General features: G+C 41.4%; 2 long non-coding RNA genes across 9 annotated transcripts in view; one reads left to right on the top strand and one right to left on the bottom strand.

Moving 5' to 3' along the window:
- LOC138352909 (uncharacterized) overlaps window positions 1-25,937 on the bottom strand; it is a 421,267-nt gene that overhangs the window by 234,497 nt on the left and 160,833 nt on the right. The window lies entirely within an intron of this gene.
- LOC123754981 (uncharacterized) overlaps window positions 21,124-25,937 on the top strand; it is a 372,841-nt gene continuing 368,027 nt past the window's right edge. The window contains exons 1-3 of one of the 7 annotated variants that reach the window (XR_011222967.1): window positions 21,221-21,248; window positions 21,479-21,530; window positions 21,778-21,929. This is a non-coding gene — a long non-coding RNA (uncharacterized lncRNA). Of the gene's footprint in view, window positions 21,249-21,279; window positions 21,531-21,777; window positions 21,930-25,937 lie in introns of those variants that run through there. The other 6 variants (XR_011222968.1, XR_011222971.1, XR_011222969.1 and 3 more) reach the window with 6 other exon arrangements.

Here is a 25,937-nt window from a genome sequence, read left to right on the forward strand (position 1 = left end):
TCACCACTACTACTACACTCCTTCCATCGTCAACACTACTACTACACTCCCACCATCGTCAACACTACTACTACACTCCTACCATCGTCACCACCACTACTACACTCCTACCATCGTCACCACCACTACTACACTCCCACCATCGTCCCCACCACTATTACGCTCCCAGCATCGTCACCACTACTACTACACTCCCACCATCGTCACCACAACTACTACACTCCTACCATCGTCATCACTACTACACTCCTACCATCGTCAGCACTACTACACACCCAGCATCGTCACCACTACTACTACACTCCCACCATCGTCACCACTACTACTACACTCCCACCATCGTCACCACTACTACTACACTCCCACCATCGTCAACACTACTACTACACTCCCACCATCGTCACCACTACTACTACACTCCCACCACCATCACCACCACTACTACACTCCCACCACCATCACCACCACTACTACACTCCCACCATCATCACCACCACTACTACACTCCCACCATCATCACCACCACTACTACACTCCCACCATCATCACCATTACTACTACACTCCCACCATCATCACCACCACTACTACACTCCCACCATCATCACCACCACTACTACACTCCCACCATCGTCACCACTACTACTACACTCCCACCATCGTCACTACTACTACTACACTCCCACAATCATCATCACCCACTACTACACTCCCACCATCGTCACCACCACCACTACTACACTCCCACCATCGTCACCACCACCACTACTACACTCCCACTATCGTCACCACCACTACTACTACACTCTCACCATCGTCACCACCACTACTACACTCCCACCATCGTCACCACTGCTACACTCCCACCATCGTCACCACTACTACACTCCCACCATCGTCACCACTACTACACTCCCATCATCGTCACCACCACTACTACTACACTCCCACCATCGTCACCACCACTACTACTACACTCCCGTCATTGTCACCACCACTACTACTACTACACTCCCGTTATCGTCACCACCACCACCACCACTACTACTACTACACTCCCGTCATCGTCACCACTACTACTACTACACTCCCGTCATCGTCACCACTACTACTACTACACTCCCGTCATCGTCACCACCACCACCACTACTACTACTACACTCCCGTCATCGTCACCACTACTACTACTACACTCCCGTCATCGTCACCACTACTACTACTACACTCCCGTCATCGTCACCACCACCACTACTACTACACTCCCGTCATCGTCACCACTACTACTACTACACTCGTCATCGTCACCACCACCACCTACTACTACTACACTCCCGTCATCGTCGTCACTACTACTACTACACTCCCGTCATCGTCACCACCACCACCACCACCACCACTACTACTACACTCCCGTCATCGTCACCACCACCACTACTACTACTACACTCCCGTCATCGTCACCACCACCACCACTACTACACTCCCGTCATCGTCACCACCACCACTATTACACTCCCGTCATCGTCACCACTACTACTACTACACTCCCGTCATCGTCACCACCACCACTACTACTACTACACTCCCGTCATCGTCACCACCACTACTACTACTACACTCCCGTCATCGTCACCACCACCACCTACTACTACTACACTCCCGTCATCGTCGTCACCACTACTACTACTACACTCCCGTCATCGTCACCACCACCACCACCACCACCACTACTACTACGCTCCCACCATCGTCACCACCACTACTACTACGCTCCCACCATCGTCACCACTACTACTACTACACTCCCATTATCGTCACCACTACTACTACACTTCCACCATCGTTACCAATACTACTACACTCCCACCATCGTCACCATCACTACACTTCCACCATCGTCACCACTACTACACTCCCACCATCGTCACCACCACCACTACTACTACTACACTCCCATTATCGTCACCACTACTACTACACTTCCACCATCGTTACCACTACTACTTCACTCCCATCGTTACCACTACTACTACACTCCCACCATCGTCATCACCACTACTACACTCCCACCATCGTCGTCACCACTACTACACTCCCACCATCGTCGTCACCACTACTACACTCCCACCATCGTCGTCACCACTACTACACTCCCACCATCGTCGTCACCACTACTACACTCCCACCATCGTCGTCACTACTACTACACTCCCACCATCATCACAACTACTACTACACTCCCACCATCGTCACCACTACTACACTCCCACCATCGTCACCACTACTACACTCCCACCATCGTCACCACTACTACACTCCCACCATCGTCACCACTACTACTACACTCCCACCATCGTCAACACTACTACTACACTCCCACCATCGTCAACACTACTACTACACTCCCACCATCGTCAACACTACTACTACACTCCCACCATCGTCAACACTACTACTACACTCCCACCATCGTCAACACTACTACTACACTCTCACCATCGTCACAACTACTACTACACTCCTACCATCGTCGCCACCACTACTACACTCCTACTATCGTCACCACCACTACTACACTCCTACCATCGTCACCACCACTACTACACTCCCACCATCGTCACCACCACTATTACGCTTCCAGCATCGTCACCACCACTATTACGCTTCCAGCATCGTCACCACCACTACTACTACACTCCCACCATCGTCACCTACTACTACTACACTCCCACTATCACCACCACCACTACTACACTCCCACCATCGTCACCACTACTACTACACTCCCACAATCATCATCACCCACTACTACACACCCACCATCGTCACCACTACTACACTCCCACCATCGTCACCACCACCACTACTACACTCCCACTATCGTCACCACTACTACTACACTCTCACCATCGTCACCACCACTACTACTCTCCCACCATCGTCACCACTGCTACACTCTCACCATCGTCACTACTACTACACTCCCACCATCGTCACCACTACTACTACACACCCACCATCGTCACCACTGCTGCTACACTCCCACCATCGTCACCACCACTACTACTACACTCCCGTCATCGTCACCACTACTACTACGCTCCCACCATCGTCACCACTACTACTACGCTCCCACCATCGTCACCACTACTACTACTACTACTACTACACTCCCATTATCGTCACCACTACTACTACACTTCCACCATCGTTACCAATACTACTACACTCCCACCATCGTCACCACTACTACACTCCCATCGTCACCACCACTACTACTACTACTACTACACTCCCATTATCGTCACCACTACTACTACACTTCCACCATCGTTACCACTACTACTTCACTCCCACCATCGTTACCACTACTACTACACTCCCACCATCGTTACCACTACTACTACACTCCCACCATCGTCACCACTACTACTACACTCCCACCGTCGTCACCACTACTACTACACTCCCATTATGGTCACCACCATCATTACTACTACACAACCACATTGTCACCACTACTACTACACTTCCACCATCGTTACCACTACTACTACACTCCCATCGTTACCACTACTACTACACTCCCACCATCGTCACAACTACTACTACACTCCCACCATCGTCACCACTACTACTACACACCCGCCATCGTCACCACCACTACTACTACACTCCCACCATCGTCACCACCACCACTACTACTACACTCCCTCCATCGTCACCACCTCCACTACTACACTCCCACCATCGTCACCACTGCTACTACACTCCCACCATCGTTACCACTACTACACTCCCACCATCGTCACCACTACTACTACACTCCCACCATCGTTACCACTACTACTACACTCCCACCATCGTCACCATTACTATTTCACTCCCACCATCGTCACCACTGCTACTACACTCCCACCATCGTTACCACTATTACTACACTCCCACCATCGTCACCACTACTACTATCCTCCCTCAATCGTCACCACTAATAAAACTTACTCCCTCTATTGCCAACACACTTATCACTTGCTATAAAAGCTTCTGCTAACCTCACTAATTTGTCTATATCTGTGATACAGTATTTATGTATCCTGTCATATGGCAGAACCTTACAAACAAAAACTCATATAGACGAAGTCTTCTAAGTTCCAAAGAGTCATCCATCCTCCAAGTAATAATGAAGCCAACAATGACATCGGTTGATAATGATGACCAACGGCGACCCGTCAAAAGAAAACTAGAAAATAGCCACCCACAGGAGGAACCGAGATGTAAACGACGCAGAATTGAAGTGATAAATCAGGCAGCATCAGCAAGTGATGTCAATAAACGACGGCCCGTCAAAAGATAGCTAGAAAATGGCCGCTTGCAGGAGGAACCTGCATGCAAACGACGTAGAATTACCGTAATAAATAAGGAAGGAAAACATCAGGAACTCGAACATTATAAGCAAAGATTTAGGGAGCTGCAAGAGCAGATATGTGAGCAAAAACGCCAGCTGGCCAAAACTATGAAAAAAATTTCACAAAATAAGGAAAAGATATGAAGTTAGTGTGGGAAGTTGCAGAAACCTGGTCGGTATAGCCACGGACTTTATTTTTACTTCATTGGTAATATTGAAGGTATATATTACCTCGCTACACAAATTCTCTATAACAAACAAACAAAATTGTATTAAAAATAAATTATTAAATAAATAAATGTCCTATTTCCCTATATTATCAATAGTGTAGTCACCTAGTGATTATCATTTTTGTACCAAGAAATACTTATACTAAAGTTTGTAGAGTTACAGCTGTAGGTTGGATTACCTGCAGAGATACATATGTTCTAGGGCTGATAGTGCCATATGTGATTTATAAGATTTAACTCACTTTGGTGAGATTGGTACAAGTGGCAAGCAGGAAGTGGGCTACCACTTAGTATACGCAACTGATAGTCCCAATGGTAGTGGTTAGCAACCAAGTTGTAATATCATGTGTTGCAGTTTATATAATTATATATTGTGTTTGTCAGACAAAGTCTCTTATTTAAACTACGTGGAATCTGCAAAAGATCCCCTGCTATTAAACATTGTTTTGTGCGTGATGGTAAAATAATAGCTAGGAAGACTGACTCTGGAAAAACTTACGTCATAACCACTGAGGCACACCTCACTTCTTTCCTGGATGACTGTGGGATATCAGCTGAATAACCAGAACATAATTTGTAGTCTCACATACAACCAAAGTGTACTTAAGCTCTTCCTTTCCTTTCCAAAAGTTTTTTTTATTTTTATTTTTATTTTTTGTTTGTCATCTTTGCCTGTTGTTTACTCTTAATTATTTGGTCTTAGTTAATCCCCTTGTCACTAACCTTGGGCTTTTTATTACCCTGTTATATTTAAAGTAACTTGGTATTTGTTTCTTGTAATCATTTATTGGAATTAATTAATAGTATAATTATTTATATAAGCATCTACCTCAGTATCATAGTAAAATCTTCCACATGAATATACTCTCACCCTGTTTATTTTTACACTTAGATTTATATTAGAGTAAATTTCAAGATTTAATTAGATTTACATGTCATGTTTTTTTTTTTATCTCGGAATTATCTATTTGAGCTCACTTTGTTTTCTTAGGTTCATACCAATTATAGGATTTTAATTAACCATTTCTAAGCTAATTATCTTCAAGATCATTTTACTTTATGATTATTGTTTTCTTATTATTTTTTATTTTACATTTATATTGTCAGTCTCTACTGATTTTTTGTTTTATTTTATGTAACTTCTGTGTCCTTCCTGGCTATCTATTGGATCTTTATTTTACTTTTAAATTGTTACTATTTTATTGTATTTGCTTTTATTCTTGTGTTTTGCTTTATCGTGTATCTTGTATCGTGATCCCTCTGCATCTCTATGCACACTGATATTGATCCTCATCAAAATCTTCTGTCTCATATCTACACCAACCAGCACATTGATCATCATTATTGCAAATATTTCACAGCACACCAGGCTAAAAACAAACTCCAAAATAGCACCTGTTTATCAGTTTACAACCAAAATGTTAGATCACTTGGTAAACATTTTGACGATTTAAATGCATTACTCTCAGCACTAGGTACTAACTTATGGTTCATTATTTTAACAAACTTGGCTAAATAAAGACTATACCCAACTCTACAACTTAGCCGGTTATAAAGCCATTCATAACTGTAGGCCTAATAAAAAAGGTGGTGGCACAGCTATATATTACCGAGATACATTTATCTGCAACAGTGTTATTAGTGACAGAGATGACTACTGTGAATATGCTTTTGCTCAGTTTACAATTAAATCCCTTAAATCCTCTTTGACTATTGGAGCTATCTATAGATTTCCCAATACTAACATAGCGTCTTTATCAGACAACCTAAGGAATCTTATTATAAACAACAATCTCAACAAAAACCAAATCATTCTGGGATGAGACTTTAATATTGACCTGGGTCAACAAAATTGCTCTCAAGTTGACTATTTCCTTAACAGCATGAACTCCTGTATGCTAATCCCCACAATCACCAAACCTACCCGAGTCATTCAAACATCAGCCACTACCTTGGACCACATGGACAAACATAACAGCTCCCCTTGCATCTGGTATAATCTACGACAGAACAACTGACCACTATCTTACCTTTCTCATAGCGAACATGGACATGACACCACCAAAAAGCAAGAAACTTTCCTTTAGGCTACACAATGAATCAGCTTTAGGCAATCTTACAGATGCACTCCACAATATTAACTGGGATTCTGAATTCAATAATACCCAGGATATAAATTCATTAGCTAACCTCTTCCTCTCCAAAACTCTAAGCCTCTACAACATTCATTGTCCCCTTCTTACCAAGCAAGTAACTGACAAAAGATTAAACTATCCATGGCTCACAAGTGGCATTCTCAACTCAATCAACAAGAAACATGAATATGAAAAGAAACTTAGGATTGGCCTAGTTTCAAAGGAAGTAGCTAAAAGGTACTCATCAATGCTTACCAGTATCATAAGAAAGGCAAAACTTTCATATTATGTGAATAGATTCAATGAAGCAAAAGGCATGATGAAAAGCACTTGGAAAACAATCTCTAGTATCCTAAGAACTAAACAACACTCACATAACCAAATAAAACTCTACAAGGATGGGGATATACCGTCAACTGATTTAGAAATGGCATATGAATTTAATAGTTTCTTTTCATCGGTTGGTGCTAATCTTGCCAGTAAAATCCCACAGGCTCAGACACACATTAACACATATCTCTCAGGCAGCTATCCAAACACTCTTCTTCTTTCACTAATCAGCCCGGCAGATGTTGTGTCCATCATACACTCTCTAAAAACCAAGGCAGGGAACACCAGTGAAATTCCGTCCATTGTATACAAGAGCGCCTCCCATGCCCTTGCCCCACCCATAGCCCAACTGTTCAACAAATCTATAGTGTGTCACACCTTCCCTGATATCCTCAAAAAAGCAAGAGTAACGCCAGTCCATAAAGGAGGCAATCCGGCGGACATAAACAATTATAGATCAATATCAAATCTACCCATTCTATCAAAAATATTTGAAAAAATTATTTACAAACAGCTCTATTCCTACCTCGTAAAATTCGACATACTCAGCCCCTGCCAGTTTGGCTTCCGGTCCCAAAAGAGCACCAACGATGCAATCATTAGTCTTCTTGACGTAATCTACTCAGCCCTTGACAAAAATGAGTTTCCGATTGGACTCTTCATTAACCTAAGAAACGCCTTTGATACTGTTAATCACAACTACCTGTTACTTAAACTCCAGCATTATGGAATCCGAGGCCTTGCCCTTGACTACATCCGATCCTATCTTAGTGACAGACACCAATATGTAACCATCAATGATACAACTTCTTCCACTCTACCAATTACCGTTGGAGTGCCACAGGGCAGTATCTTAGGACCTCTTCTATTTCTTGTATATATAAACGGTCTGCCTAATGTCTAATATTCTCAAACTTATATTGTTTGCTGACGATACTACCCTTATCTATTCAGACCTCAACACACATACACTAAATAATGTTGTGAATAATGAATTAAAAAAAGTCCACTTATGGATGTCAACGAACAAACTAACATTAAACATCGAAAAGACTTACTACATCTTATTTGGAAGCAAATCATCAATTGCAATTCAGCTACAGATAGACAACATTAACATCAGTAATAAAAATGATGGCAAGTTTCTTGGCCTATTCCTAGACAAGAGACTCAACTTCAGCACCCACATTCAACACATAACTAAGAAAGTCTCTAAGACAGTTGGTATACTCTCCAAAATCAGATATGTTCCTAACTCTGCTCTCCTCTCACTATATTATGCACTAATCTACCCCTATCTTAATTATGGTATCTGTGCATGGGGGTCTGCCACTGCAAACCACCTTAAGCCCATCATCACGCAGCAAAAATCTGCTTTCAGAATAATAACTAACTCTGCTTTCAGACAACACTCAGCTCCCTTGTTTAAATCCCTAAACTTGCTAAATATTAACTCCCTCCACACATTCTCTTGTGTCAACTACATTTACAAAACCCTGTTCTTAAATGCAAACCATGCTCTGAAACTCTCCCTGGACCGATGTAATTGGACCCATTATCACAACACCAGAAATAAATATCTCTTTGATATCCCCAGGGTCAAACTTAATCTGTGTAAACACTCTATGCAAATTAAGGGACCAAGTCTATGGAACTCACTCCCTAGTGAATTGAAAAACTGTAAAACTTTTGCCTTATTTAAAAGCAAAACCAAAAAGTACCTAATTTCATCTTTTTAGTTTCCTACATTGAGCTTTAAATTTGCTCTGTACCTACCTTGAGGTTACCTTGAGGTGCTTCCGGGGCTTAGCGTCCTCGCGGCCCGGTCGTCGACCAGGCCTCCTGGTTGCTGGACTGATCAACCAGGCTGTTGGACGCGGCTGCTCGCAGCCTGACGTATGAGTCACATCCTGGTTGATCAGGTATCCTTTGGAGATGCTTATCCAGTGCTCTCTTGAACACTGTGAGGGGATTGTCAGTTATGCCCGTTATGTGTAGCGGAAGTGTGTTGAGCAGTCTCGGGCCTATGGTGTTGATAAAGTTCTCTCTCAGAGTACCTGTTGCACCTCCGCTTTCCAACGGGGGTATTCTGCACATCCTGCCATGTCCTCTGGTCTCATGTGATGTTATTTCTGTGTGCAGGTTTGGGACCAGCCCCTCTAATATTTTCCACGTGTAAATTATTATGCATCTCTCCCGCCTACGCTCAAGGGAGTACAGATTTAGGCTCTTTAGTCGGTCCCAATAGTTTAGATGTTTTACTGAGTGGATTCTAGCAGTAAAGGCTCTCTGCACGCTCTCCAGGTCAGCAATTTCTCCAGCTTTGAAAGGGGCTGTCATTGTGCAGCAGTACTCCACTCTAGAGAGCACAAGCGTTTTGAAAAGTATCATCGGTATAGCATCTCTAGTGTAAAAAGTTCTTGTTATCCAACCTGTCATTTTTCTTGCAGTTGTGACGGCTACTTTATTGTGTTCTTTAAAGGTAAGGTCTTCCGACAGGAGTACACCCAGATCCTTTTCATTCTGTTATGATTTGCCTGAGTTTTGTACGTGGTTTCCGTTTTTATATTTTCATTTTTTCCATAGCGCATGAGCTGGAACTTATCTTCGTTAAACACCATATTATTTTCTGTAGCCCATAGAAAGACCTGATCTACATCTGACTGGAGGTTTGCCGTGTCCTCTATGTTGCCTACTCTCATGAAGATCCTAGTGTCATCTGCAAAGGATGATACAGTGCTATAGGTTGTGTTCTTGTTTATGTCCGATATGAGGATGAGAAAAAGTACTGGAGCAAGCACAGTACCCTGGGGGACTGAGCTCTTCACGGTTGATGGGCTGGATTTTATTTTGTTGACTATTACACATTGGGTTCTGTTGGTCAGGAAATTGTAGATCCATCTGCCTATTTTACCGGTAATTCCTTTTGAACGCATTTTATGTGCAATAACGCCATGGTCACATTTATCAAAAGCTTTTGCGAAATCTGTGTAAATTACATCAGCGTTTTGCTTGTCTTCCATAGCATCTAATGCCATATCATAGTGGTCCAGCAACTGCGACAGGCAAGAGCGCCCTGTTCTGAAACCATGTTGTCCGGGGTTATGGAGATGCTGTGATTCCATGTATTTTGTGATCTTTCTTCTTAGCACTCTCTCAAATTTTTATGATGTGCGATGTTAGTGCTATCGGTCTGTAAATTTTTGCCTCTGCCTTATTTCCTCCTTTATGAAGTGGTGCTATCTCTGCTGTTTTTAGTATATCAGGAATAACGCCAGTATCTAGGCTTTGTCTCAACACAGAATGTGGAGGGCCTGCGACAGTGGTTTTTTACAGTTCTTGATAAATATGGAGCTCCAAGAATCCGGGCCTGGTGCAGAGTGCATAGGCATACTGTTTATGTCTTCTTCAAAATCCAGTGGGGATAGGGTGACGTCTGATATATGATTTGATGTTGGTATCATATCCATGAAAAATCATTTGGGTTATCAATCTTTAGTGCGTTTAATGGCTCGCTGAAAACAGAGTCGTACTGCTTCCTCAGTAGCTCGCTCATTTCTTTGTTGTCATCGGTGAAAGTTCCATCTCCCTTTCTCAGGGGCCCGAAACTAGATGTGGTTTTTTATCTCGATTTTGCATAGGAGAAAAAATATTTCGGATTTCTCTCTATTTCACTGATGGCCCTTTGCCTCTCCTGGGTTTTGTATGATTCTTGTAGCTTGAGTTCAATTGTTTCTATTTCTCTACCTAACCTTCTTCGCCGTTCTTGAGATAGGGTGCGACTCTCAAGTTGTTCCGCGATTCGTTTTCTTCGCCTATATAGGGAACGACGTGCTCGTTCCAATCTGCATCTCTTCCTCTTTTTTCTTAGGGGCATGCGGTTTGAACATATTTCTAGTGCTACTGAGCTTATTTGTTCCAGGCATTGGTTCAGGTTTGCATTTACCTAGTAACCTAGTGTTACCCAATGTAACCTAGTGTTACCCAATCTCCTAATTTTTATGTATTTAACCCAAATAACCTTAGTGTTCATTGCTGTCTTCTTTTATGTGCTAGCCATATGCTGTATTGTGCCTACCAATTTTTGTCAACTACCATTCAAGCTGTCATTGCAATCAATCTTAGCTACCTATGTGCTTTAATATATTGTACCTACAATTTTCTCATCTTTTTTTTTTCTTGCCATGTAACTGTTATCATTTTTTTTTTAAATTTTGCAAGTATTTACCTACTTAAAATTTTCTTAGATTAAGGACCTGCCCGAAACGCTGCGCGTACTAGTGGCTTTACAAGATTGTAATTACCATATTATGTATCCTCACATTCCCAATGTACCTTCTTGTATATGCATAAATAAATAAATAAATTGAATGTGCATGTTTATGTATATGTTCTGTGTTGTTATTAAATCTGTGTAATGAACAGGTGTTTGTCCGTGTCCTAGTGAGGCTTCCCATGAAATAAAAGAGAGAACGCACCGCAGCAGTGGACAGGGTATAGGTTATCTTGAGTTGATTTCGGGGCTTCTTAGTGTCCCCGCGGCCCGGGGACACTAAAAAAACACTCGACCAGGCCTCCACCCCCAGGAAGCAGCCAGTGACAGTTGACTAACTCCCAGGTAATTATTTACTGCTAGGTAACAGATGCATAGGGTGAAAGAAACTCTGCCCATCGTTTCTCGCCGGCGCCCGGGATCGAACCCGGGACCACAGGATCACGTGTCCAGCGTGCTGTCCGCTCGGCCCCCTTAGTAGGGTAGTACAGAATAGTAAGAGAAAGGGGATTTGAGGAGATCATACCAACCAAGGAAAGAGTGGGTAGTCACAGCGGCTCGAGTGGGTATGTGCACATGACAACGAGGTTAGTGATGGAGCCGCATCCCCCGAATATGTAACGCTGAGACCTTCTCCAAAAGCAAGGAGCGTGCAGGGTGTTCAGAGTAAAGTATAAGCACTCTACAGAGGGTTTGGGGTTTTGGTTGGTTTGTCCATAAGGGACGGATAACCGATTAAAACAAAGATAATATTACGTATATCAGAAACAGGATAGGTCCGAGTACAGAGCCCTGTGGGATTCCACTGGTGACTTCACGCCAATCTTATGGGGGTACTCTGTCAAAGGCTTTCCGACAGTCCAAAAAAATGCAGTCTAAAATTGTGTGTGTGTGTGTGTATTCACTTAGTTGTGCTTGAGGGGTTGAGCTCTGTTTTTTCGGCCCGCCTCTCAACTGTCAATCATCTGATACTAACGACTCCCCCCCCCACACACACAAACACCCTAGGATGCAGCCCGTAGTAGCTGTCTAATTCCCAGGTACCTATTTGCTAGGTAACAAGGGCATCAGGGTGAAGGAAACTGCCCATTTCTTCAGCACCCACATTCAACACATAACTAAGAAAGTCTCTAAAACAGTTGGTATACTCTCTAAAATAAGATATTATGTTCCTAACTCTGCTCTCCTCTCACTATATTATGCACTAATCTATCCCTATCTTAACTATGGTATCTGTGCATGGGGGTCTACCACTGCAAACCACCTTAAACCAACCACGCACCTTACACCCCTGCACCACGACATGGCATAAGTTACACAACCTGAGATTCCACTGAATCCACAGGAAGACTGGGTAGGCTTCTACACAAGCCAGTCCAAGTTTTACACATTACCACCACCCCAGGCACTCTGGTGTTAGTAAAGTAGTTCATACTCCCCAGGTTTAGATACACAAATATATATATATATATCTCATTAGTGTGGTTAATATCAATGAAAAAGTCAATTAGAACACACTGACCTTGACTGGTTTCAGTAGAAGCCTCTATACTGCCTGTGTGGATTCAGTGGCATATTTTATTGTATAACTTGTCATATTGTGGTACAGGGGTTTCGGTGCGTGGCTGGCGGTACCCTCGTCTCTGGTTCCAGTCACTTTAGTGATCCAATTGATTATTTTATTCATATATACATCACGTAAGTGTGATTTACTTGCGATTAACAATATTTTAATATAATAATAATAATAATAATAATAATAATAATAATAATATAGTGGTAAAAATATATTCAATTTGTTAAGCATTTGAAACTTTCTAGACCAGTACTCTTCATTCCTGGTCATAACTGTACACATTCCTGGTTAAAACTACACATTCCTGGCCACAACTACACATTCCTGGTCACAACTACACATACCTGGTCACAACTACACATTCCTGGCCACAACTACACATTCCTGGCCACAACTACACATTCCTGGCCACAACTACACATTCCTGGTTAAAACTACACATTCCTGGCCGTAACTACACATTCCAAGCCACAACTACACATTCCTGGCCACAACTACACATTCCAAGCCACAACTACACATTCCTGGTCATAACTGTACACATTCCTGGTTAAAACTACACATTCCTGGCCACAACTACACATTCCAAGCCACAACTACACATTCCTAGCCACAACTACACATTCCTGGCCACAACTACACATTCCTGGCCACAACTACACATTCCTGGCCACAACTACACATTCCTGGCCACAACTACACATTCCTGGCCACAACTACACATTCCTGGCCACAACTACACATTCCTGGCCACAACTACACATTCCTGGCCACAACTACACATTCCTGGCCACAACTACACATTCCTGGCCACAACTACACATTCCTGGCCACAACTACACATTCCTGGCCACAACTACACATTCCTGGCCACAACTACACATTCCTGGCCACAACTACACATTCCTGGCCACAACTACACATTCCAAGCCACAACTACACATTCCAAGCCACAACTACACATTCCTGGCCACAACTACACATTCCTGGCCACAACTACACATTCCTGGCCACAACTACACATTCCTGGCCACAACTACACATTCCAGACCACAACTCGACTGAAGCAAAACCTTCAACATCCCTAGCAAGTCTGGAATGAGAACAAGAGGTGATATGGGAATTCAAACTTGTTGTGAAGGCCAGTTTGTATCTCAACTGTAAAGAATTCCTTCATATATTCTCATTAGATTTTTTTCCTCCTTTCAAGCAACCAGCGAGCAAAGTTGAAATTGGTGTGCGGAAGTTTGGCTTCTCAAGCACACTAATTGAACGGGTTAAGAGTCCTAACTTGGGCTTCAGCTGCCTATGCTGACTGTGCAGCAAGGTTGTACAGTGCTGAATGCAAGCCATTGATGCAAATTCTGGCTTGTTTTCTTTTTAATTAGGGACTGTTATTGAGTGCTGGCTTACTGTTGAGAACTGGCTTCCTGGTGAGATAGAGAGACACAGAAAGACACAGACACATAAACTTTACTCATAAATCTTTTAGCGTACGACAGTAGTGTAAGGCACAGCTGGCCAAAGAAAAACCCGTTATCACGCGTCAAATACTGCACTGAGCACGGAGGGAAGATAGCGGGGCGAAATATCTTATGAATGAGGTCTGGTTTGCCAGTCGCACCACCTGCAGATGGAGTTATCAAGAGGTTCGATCCCCTTTTGATGTGAGATTCATTCTATCAGTGTAGTTGATGCTGCATGAGCAGTCATGGCAATTGATGCCAAACTGCTGATTGTGCTTGCATCAGTATTGCAAATAGTGAAAACATTTATTGGTGGAGATATGATATAAAAGTATTTGGAAAATAAAACTTTTATAAAATGAAGAATAATCAAATTTGTATTAATAGTTAACTAAATATTAATTATAAAACCTTTGGGTGAAAAGTGACCTATGTTAATTTCACCAAACACCTGTTTTAGTCATGTGTAAGGAGCCACAAGATAAATTAGTACACCTACAGCAATTTTGCGAATTAACACACAAACACAAACACACACACACACACACACACACACACACACACACACACACACACACACACACACACACACACACATGAGGGGACATGATCACCACATACAAGATTCTCAGAGGAATTGATAGGGTAGATAAAGACAGACTTTTTAACACAAGGGACACACGCACTAGGGAACACAGGTGGAAATTGAGTGCCCAAATGAGCCATAGAGACGTTAGAAAGAATTTTTGAAGTGTCAGAGTAGTAGACAAATGGAATGCATTAGGAAGTGATGTGGTGGAGGCTGACTCCATACACAGTTTCAAATGTAGATATGATAGAACCCAGTAGGCTCAGGAATCTGTACACCAGTTGATTGACAGTTGAGAGGCGGGACCAAAGAGCCAGAGCTCAACCCCTGCAAACACAACTAGGTGAGTACACAATATATCAACAATACCAGCTGCAACAGAACCGTTTGGTCATCTGCTCCAAAAGCAGTCACTTAAATGCCTGCGTATCCAAACAGCGGACTACAAATGACGTTATCAGCTGACAGTGAACGAGTGAGAGCTTTGGGTAACATGGGTTATCTTGAGCGAGAATACATTAAGCTCCATAACCTAATCACTGATACACAAAGTGAATGACTCGCCTCTCACTCCTCGTCACTTGGGTGTAAGGATAATAATGGAAATATTAATAAACCAGATTTTGTCGGCTTGTGATTCACTGTAAATTTTGTGTTTATTGGTTTGCAGCTGTTGAGAATAATAATTTGCAATACGTTGCAACACATAAATTTGCAACACTTCATGTATTTTATTATTGCATGTTTACGGTGTGTGTTTAAAGTTTATATTTGTGTATTTAAAGCTATATATGTTTGTACTCACCTAATTGTACTCACTTAATTGGGCTTTCGGGGGGGGGGGGAATGAGCTCTAGCTCTTTGGTCCCGCCTCTCAACCGTTACCTCAACCGTTTGTGTGTGTTTACAGTTACGTGTATGTGTGTGTGTGTGTGTGTGTGTGTGTGTGTGTGTCTGTCTGTCTGTATGTTCAGGCTTATGTTTTACAATGCAACATATTTAGACTACCATTGCAGTAAGTTCAAACTCTGCAACCTAAGTGCATTTAAACTTTGCATCGCAATATATTAAAGTCTTCAGCACACTGGGGTTACACTTTAACACAGCCCAGTGTGTTAAATCATTATGTGCCTGATGCGTTTGCTGTAGTCATCCCTGCAAGGTCTTGCAACTCACACTATCTCAGCATTTGCAACTTTGAACCTCATTAAAGCCTTTTGTAGTGTACCAGCCCAGTAAATATCTGCAATATTTTATCGTGCATCACACCTGCATTACATTTTTCTTTGCTGTGTGTTCTGTAATGATGTTTTGCACACCGAACTTTTCAGTTATCATCTAAAACGCTAAAAGTTGCAGGTTCTTGAAATAGTTTTTCTCTCATGCTTGGGGGAAACATTTCATATCTGTAACACTGTCACTCGAGCGTCTGTAACAGTCTGTCACTCCAGCTTCTATAACAGTCTGTCACTCCAGTTTCTGTAACAGTCTGTCACTCCAGTTTCTGTAACACTGCCACTCCAGCTTCTGTAACAGTCTGTCACTTCAGTTTATGTAACACTGTCACTCCAGCTTCTGTACCACAATCTGTTACTCCAGATTCTGTAACAGAACAGAATAATATTAATTATACCCCCAAAAATTACTTGGTGCTGGAAAAAAGACTGGATAAAGCTGTTGTTGTTAAAGCCTGGCGGATGGACATAGTCGAGTTAGAGGTGCATACAGATCGAGTGGTCAATACTAGGCATTGTTTGTAACACTAGATATCTCAATTCAGTTACGTGTTACAAGTGATCCATTTTGTTCTGTGTTCTCTCTCACTCCTCCAGTACACCTGAGAACCAATTCCAGCAACAGGAACTCTAGTGTTCTAATAGTACATATTTCTACATACGTCTTGAAATGTGTACACTCCTCATAGTCTTGAAAAAAATCTATTTGCAATATTTAAATTAACAACTTAATCTCTGAATACATCTTAAAACATTAAATAATACAGATGTTATATATATATATATATATATATATATATATATATATATATATATATATATATATATATATATATATATATATATATATATATATATATATATATATACTCTTCAACACTAAGCTTATTTACGGTTAGCGCTTCTGAAACTAATTAAATCATTGTCAGCATTGTGTAAATTAAACACTTACACCATGACGTGTGTAAATCCAATTTCTCGAGCACTGGAGTCTTCTCTAGCTCTTCCATTATTGCAACGTTGCACGCTTCAAGAAATGTTAATATTGACAAGACTGCGAGGAATTCCAGCACTTGAAACACAAAGATTCAACATTTTTATCATCTCCTGTAAAGGCCATTATTTAGTTAAATATAATTAACAGCAAAGTTTCCAAGAATGCAATTGCTTACCTGCACCTAAATCTTTACTAACACTGTGAACGGTCCTTGTGTTGCAACAATAAAGTTTATTGCTGCAACTATTATTATATAATTATTCGGCATTTGTAATGTTGCAATTAACAAAGATATTGAAAGGTCGATGTTTATGGATAAGCAATGAATCAACACAATCTGGTGTTGACTGTAACACAACTTTCTTTATATTTACGATGTTCGTTGCATTCGTGCAAGAAATGCTGAGGTCTGCAACAATAAAAGGAATTAGATGTTTTACGTTCGATATTACAAGTACAATATGTTGTGTTCTGGCAACTGTGCTACATGTTCCATGGGCCGGATTCAGGAAGGTACTTACGAAGGTTTTTCCTCTTAGCTAAGAACGAATTCCGTCTTAGCGCCTTCGTGGCGGCTAGGTCCGTATTCAATTAGCTACCCTAAGTGGAAAAAACTTCGTAAGTTCATTCCGGGATTTAAGTGTGGTTTCGACCACTCGTAGCTTTACGTAAACTGGATATAAGTCATTTTTTCTCTACTACATAACACTGGGATCGATTTATGATATTGGAACATGACCAAAATATTATAGCTGGTGAATCTAGTGAAGAGGAGTCCTTCGTGTTAGTTATATATGCATTCTCTGCTTGAAACTTGAAGTAAATATGTGTTTGATGATAGTAGAATTAGTTTTATAATAGCAAGATATTATACCAGTAGTTATTAAGTAAATAAACACTGGTGAACATGAAATATGAGAGAAGGTGATGAGCCCTGCCTGATGGGATCATTTACTATCACCAAATGCCCCTGTTCACCTAGTAGTAAGGGTGTACCTTAGCTATACATACCCATTTCTAATTTATTTAGTTTGGTTTTATTTTGAAATTAAATCTGGGTGATACATAAAATAAAAATATGCTGCACAAATGATGTTAGGTAAGGAGAAGGGTAAAAATGTCAAACTTTATTCATTGAATACTTAAAGCTATAATTATGACTATATACTGTAGATTATTAAAAAAGAGAGAGGGAAGTAGGGGTCCAAAACCTCTTCCTGTTATATAATTTGGGTGTGGAACAAGTAATTATCAAAAGAAAGCACCATGCCAGGAAGGCTATGTAGCAGTAAGGCAGTGAGGTGAGGCAGCTACTTATTTGAGAAATGCTTATTTTATTTACCTTATAAGCTGAGGCAGCTTATTTTATTTGAGGAATACTCAGCTGATTCCTCTACATTTAGCATGGAACAAATTTGTGTCCAAGACCTCTTCCTGTTACTCAATTTGGCTGTGTGTAACCAAACTAGAAGTGCTCTACAAATCAAGGGACCCAGAATGTGGAATGACCTCCCGAATCATGTCAAAGGCTGTACACCTCTCAACCAGTTTAAGAGTTAAACCAACTACTGCCTAATTAACTCCATGTAACCTAACTTACCTCCTAAATGTCAACCCATGTCTTGCTATTTTTTAAATAACGCTGTTCACCAACATGTGCAATTGCTGATTTATGCTATGTTAACCCCCTTTTTGTATTTTTTATTCCTTCTTTCAACACAATTTATACCTAATCTCGATTGCTATTAAGTTTTAGTCTGTGTTTTTTTCCCCCCACACCTTGCCCGAAATGCTATGAGTATTAGTGGCTTTAGGTATTGTATGTACTAGCTCTGTCTATAAATCCAACATTATGGTTGTAAATCAACTGTATGTACTTTTCCTGAATAAAATGTATTTATTATTTATTTTTTAATCAGTAAGTATTAAAAGAAGGCACCAAGCTGGGAAGGCTATGTAGCACCATTGTGTGTAACAATAAACCAAATTTTTTTTTAACAAATAATGCACCTGTATGGTAAAACAAATCCTGTCAGCTGTAAAAATATTGATGCAGTTATTTAAATGAAAAATATAATGAAAGAAATATTACTGGTTTATTTTTATCCTATCTTTTTGTACTGTACAGTATATCCAAGGAAGTGAAAAATTGAGACATAATGTACAATTTAATGAATGATTAGCATGGATTAGCAGTTCAAAAGAAATATGACTTGTATTACATATCAACATGAGATCTTAATGATCCATGGTCAACATGATTTAATAAGGATAATACAGTACTGTATTTGTAATAATACAAACTATAATTTAAAATCTTTATTACTGATTTTTTTTATTAAGGAGATTAGGTATACACAGCAATGTGCTGCTACCCTATTCTATATGGAATATTACACAGTGTAGATAAAAAACTAGCTATAAGTTTATCTAATACTCCCATCTCACAGGATGGTTAGACATACTGTACATGGAATCAATTTAGAAAATACCAGCCTCAATACAAAAAACAAATCAACTCTGACTAAACAACTCTAAGCAATTTTCACAAGAGGTAAGCACTGAATCATGGAAACATTATATTATAATTACTCTTACCAGTTTCTACAAAACTCCTCTCAAACAATGTATTTTTAAACATGTTTAGGTATACATAGCAATGTGCTGCTTCCCTATTCTGTATAAAGGACCACACAGTGTAGATAAAAAACCAGCTACCAGCTCACCCAACATCCTCACCTCACAGGATGGCCAGTCATACATGGAATTAGGAGAGAACAAAATACTTAATGCTGATCTATTAGCCTCCACTGGCAAAATCTGGGTGCAGCACAAGAATATCTTCCAATAATCCTGAGTGTATGAAGTAATTACAGAGCTCAAAATACCTCATACCATTTGGTATGAAGTCACTGATAACAGGACAATCACAGATATAGTGTTGGAGAGTATGTTCTCTCAAGTAGGACTGAAAACAGATGTTTTTTTTCCACCAAGAGGGCTATAAACCCATGGAACCGCCTACCCGCTGAAGCCGTAAATGCTAAATTCCAGCTAAAAAATATCATTAAGACAATTGGCGGGCCCTTTAACAAGCCGCCGGCTTTCTGTCCTCTTCGAGGCCACTAGATAGTTAGTGGCCCTTGGGTAAATTCAGTAAATATATACAATAATTGTCAGCACATCTTCCGAGCAACAAGGACAGCTACACAGTATCTCTTAGAATTACGTAGGTAAACAACAAATGTAACATATTTGTTTACTACAATGTCGATGCTGGCTGTAGAAGTTGAAAAAACATTGTTTTACTTCGAAATATACTAATTTTATAAGAAAATTCGACGTAAATAGGCGGCAGTAGAGCTCCGATAAGCTAGCGCTAAATCTTCAATATGAAGAATGTTGCTGCTCTCTGATTGGCCAAACGAAACACAGTAGTGACCTCCATCGGCACGCAGGTGAACCAACAATTTTCTTCCTAAGTATACCTTATTGAATCGCACCTAAGCATCTTCTTAGGGCGCACTTAGGAACCTTCGTAGCAAACCCACTTACGAAGAAATACACAGAGCTTCCTGAATCTAGGTCCATGTGTGCTGGCGGTTTACACACGACTCACAACTGATGACGTTCGAACACTTCCGGAACAAGTGCTTCACTGACGAATTTTGTTCGAACCACAACGCTGTAAATGCTTCACCCATGTACTACAAATACAAATAATCGCTAACAGAACCTAAACACCTAACCTAACCAGTGTTTAAATGTGCGCAGTATGTTAAGGTTATTTTATAGTTGAATATATATAATATATACATATATATACAAATAATATCAACTTAGGCTAAAGGATTTCATATTTCAGCACTCTGATATTGCTCGTGAAGGGAGAGCTTGACCGGGGCACTGCCTCGTTCTACCCTAAACAAGCAGTTCAGAGGTGGAGGGAGTGATTGAGGGGGCGAGGACGGTGTTGGTGGTCATTCTGTGTCCAGCCGTCACGGTGGTGGGAGGTAGGTTGGCTGTGTGGTCCCAAGACGGGCTTCTTGTTCGAGACTCTTGCCTTATGTGTTCTTGAGACGCTGTGAAGCTTTTATTGTTTGTTAACACAAATGAGGGGTTAATATAGCGGGGACTTTACTGTATAATGCTGGGTTTGGTCTAGTTTGCTGTGCTATCTTCAACGTGTTGATTTTGGGGGATTTTAAGGAAGGTGGTTGATTTACGAAGTCTACTTTTACAGTCTTGGAGGTGATGAGTGGTGATGTTGAACGTCCCTCCCTCCATCTTGACACGTAACTAATTTGTACATTGAAGTGCTGTTTGACTTGTCAATTTTTTTAAGTTCAATTTTATTTTTAACTAGCGGTATAAATTATAGTAAATAATTTGAACACGTTTTGTTTTTCAATCAGCCACTCTGGCAAGACTGCTTTTTAACAATTAATAATTTGCATAGCAAAAGCGTGGGGGCGGAAAGTATTTTTATGCATATAAACTTGTTAAATGTCTTGCAAATCGTGATAAATAACTTCATTACAGGATTAGTGAAGTGTCTTGATGACTGGAGAAATTTTGCAAGCGAGCCTTGCGTCATCTAATGATCGGAGAGACTGGCCTGCTGGTTCAAGTATTAGATTTGTACTAGGCTACAGCTGCACCTGTACTTCGACCATACTCGCTATCGCTGCTAGGTGAGTGGGATTGCATTTTACACTAGTTTCTACGTGAAAAGGTTATGGAATAGAAATTTTAAAAAGCCTGGCATAGCTCGTATTTTGTTCCTTTAAGAGCGCTCGTTGGCAACAGTAACGATAACTGGATTTTATTACCGTAATAGTTGCTCTATTTGAGTTTAATGTAGATCTCAAATGGTGAATGTCTTGTAGCTGTTGTGAAAATTTTATATAAAAAAAACTACAGATTTTGAAGTTTAGCATAAACTGTCTTTAAAGCAGTCGGTCATAAGGAGTTATAGTATTTTGCTGGGCTTTAAATAAAAATTGTTGTAGGCAACAGCTGTCTAGTTGGATTTGATATTGAACCTACCATATATTTTTGTTCTGACTTTAGTGCAACATAAAAGGTTGAAAATTGTCATTAGTACGTACATGCGTTAGGACAGGTTTATTAACCTGTCCTAACAATTTTTCTAAATTGTAAACTTTAAAGTAAGGATTGGAGCACACTAGCAAGTCTTGTTGAACTTCGTGGTATATTCCTTTGACTTGAGGAAAGAATACAGAAGTCGGTCATGTTATTAAAGATCTCTCATTGCCTGATCAGGTCACGTTACTAGACTACCTGCAGTTTAGATTTGCCAATAAACATAAATATAACTTTGCGCAAACGTTTACCTGAAGGTAATTGACACCATTCCCTAAATCTAGCCCTGTAGCTTGTCTCATGGATACTACGTAATAATGTCAAAATTATCACAAATAAAAGGTCACTATATACGCAAACAGCAGCGTGCCTCTGTCGTCTGGGACTTTTCCTTCTCTGGGATGTTCTGCAGTAGTCTGATTAAGGGGGTACTGCACCAACTTCTGGCTGGGGAGGGATTCTGCATAAGAGAATATCAGTGGGAGGGACGGGGGCTGAATAACCAATGGGCGGTTGGTTGGCAGAGGCTGACGGCAGTTAGTCAATTTTAGACATAAAATAGTTAATGTACTTTTCCTCTAACTTCCATCTCAAATAATGTAGCTTAGCCAATTTCCTTAAATAGTTGTTAGAAAAACGGTGAATATGGGACTAGTGAAGAGTCAATATTGGGGAAGCATTAGTCGTGATTGCATACATCACTCGCAACAATCAAAACTACAGATCCCTCAGAAGTAGTAGACATATTCAAACACTGGCAGGAAATCTTCAATCCCCACCCCCCACAGCCAACAGCAATACAAAACATAAACAGAGTAGAAACATGGATATGACACAACCCTCATGCCATCACACACCACCCTACCATTGACCTCGCGACACTAGACGATTTAGAAAGTGACCTCACAGAATCAATACTACCTGAAGAAGTTAAACTCGTGCTCAAGAACACCAGACGTAAAGCCCCAGGAGCCTCTGGCATTGGCCAAGCTCTCCTCAAGCAACTTCCAGACCCCTAATCTTGGCACTAACAGACGTCTACAACGCCTCACTAGCAACAAGATATTTCCCAAGCCCATTCAAAGAAGCCACAGCAATCCTCATTCCAAAACCCCAAAAATCCCCGACAGACCCCAAGAACTACAGACCGATCAGCCTACTAAGAGACATTAGGGAAAGTATACGAAAAACTCATTAATCATAAACTCAGGTATCACCTAGAACACAAACATATTGACAAACAATTTGGCTTCAGACAACACCGCTCAACACAAGACGCACTGAACATAACTACCTCTCCATAAATAAACACCAGAGGGCCAAGACGGCCCTCATTGCAAAGTACGTCGAAAAAGCTTTTGACACTGTATGGCACGACGGCCTACGTTACAAACTCTGCACTCTATTTCAACTGTCTGACAACATGCAGAGGCTACTTTGCAGCTTTCTAACAAATAGAAAGATGCAAATCAAGTTCCTCAGCAAGCTGTCAGGTTACTTGAACCTAAATGCAGGTGTCCCCCAGGGCTCAGTTCTCTCACCAACCTTATACATACTCTATATAAACGACATCCCTGACCCAATATACTGGACATCAATGACCCTTTGCTACGCTGACGACGTAACTCGACTGATCTCGGACTATAAGATTAACGCCCTCACACGGAAAGCACAACAAGAAATAGACAGTCACCCTCTGGGAACACGACTGGCGAATAAAAACAAACCCCAACAAGTCTAAAATTACATACTTTTTCTACAACAAACGACGTAACCCTGCCCCAGTAAAACTCTACTCTCAACCACCAGATGCAACCCAGATCCCAAGAGTCTACAACACCACAGTACTTGGACTCGCATTAGACTTTAACCTTCGCTTTCACACACGCATAACACCCAAGAAAGCTATAGCCTCAAACGCTCTTATCAAAACTCTACCCACTCAAATATGCCTCCCAAGCCACCAAGTTCTATCTATACAAAACACTTATTCGCCCACTCCTAACATATGCACCGATCCCACTCACACTTGCAGCACCAACAAATAGGAAAAAACTCCAGCGTACCCAGAACAGGGCTCTGAGATGGGTGTTACATACCCATTGGCAGGACTTCACCACCAGTAAGGCCCTGCATGAGTGGGCGAACATCCCACCTCTTAACATAACCTGGGATACTATGGGGAAGAAACAGATTGACAGAATTCTCACTTATGACAACTACGACACGTTCCTCAGAAACGTCCTAAGCAGACCCAGACATACGCACAACCTCTTTAACCTGATCGACGATCCACCTCCTGCTCCGTCCTTTACATAACCCCTCTCCTGTAATATCACTACTCAAATCACCAAACTTCCAACTATAGCCTCCTAACTCTTCTCCCCCCTCTTTCGGGGGGTGGGGGACCAACTAGCTCCCGTTTTCTGGTGCCTTGGGTGAGGCACGATGCTGATTAACAGATCTAAGACCACATCTGGTGTGAGCCTCCAGGGCACACCCAGCTGAGGGCTGCTGTCTCCGTGGATGCTCAAAAAGACGAAATGTTGTCAGATCCGATTCCTTGCCTTCACTGCCTAGTCTGGTCATAACGATTTCAATGCCATGCAGCTGGGTCTAGCCCTGGCTCTTTACCTCATACTGAAAACCCTTCCTCTCACCCCCACTAATTCTTCCCCTATCCCCACTTCCACGCTCACCCATTAGGGTATCTTGACCTATATTTAATTCATTCGTGATTGGTACGCTGTGTACAAAGTGTTTGGGGGAGGGGAAGGTGTACAAATTTCAGAAAGTTATCAATAAAGGCGGATATCTGCCAGTTGACGATGAAAAATTGTAATTTTGGCCTGTCTTGGGGCCGTCTTTGGTCCCCCCCCTGGGGGTTGGGTTGGGGGGTTGGGGGGGTTGGAAATAGCCCATGTCATGCTATCTTTTGATATGATGGTGGTCGCTGGAGGCGGGTAGTTAATTATGCACCCTGTACTCATCCTGTGAGAGGTAGCGCAAAAATTAGATGGCGGGAATAATTTATCGGACCTCAACGGAGAATATTACATTAACAAATTCATCTATCCTTCACGCCTTGTAATTACAATAAGCTAGTTAATGTTTTATTTAAAGGGCTATATATTATACATTAATGGTCTTATCGCCAATATCTCGTAACGGAAAACCGCCCCAAGGAGCAGTGGGCCGCCTCGGCCCCCACTAAAGAGCTCGCATTTGGCAGTACCCATGTCAACAAGACGGGTATAAACTCTAAATCCCAATCTAAATTAGTGGCCCTTCATCTTGGACTAAATTCACACTGAATAAGCGTACTTGCAACGGGGCGATAGTTAAGATAGCAATTTGAATGCGGGTGGCACTGTGATGGCTCAAATGGTTGGGATGAAAGAGGCTACGACCTTAATGACTACTTTCCTCGGCTCTGTGGCCAGCAGAAAACCACTTTTTTTTTTAATGGACACATTCCTGACGATCCCTTGCTTCCCCCCCCCCACCCCAGCTGGAGCCGCGATATTCCCCCCCTTCCCTGAGCGTTAGTGGTGTTGGACTTCATAGGGTATATCCACCCTGGATTGCCTATTAAT

The sequence above is a fragment of the Procambarus clarkii genome, chromosome 55 (assembly GCF_040958095.1).
Source record: "Procambarus clarkii isolate CNS0578487 chromosome 55, FALCON_Pclarkii_2.0, whole genome shotgun sequence".
Lineage (NCBI taxonomy): Eukaryota > Metazoa > Arthropoda > Malacostraca > Decapoda > Cambaridae > Procambarus > Procambarus clarkii.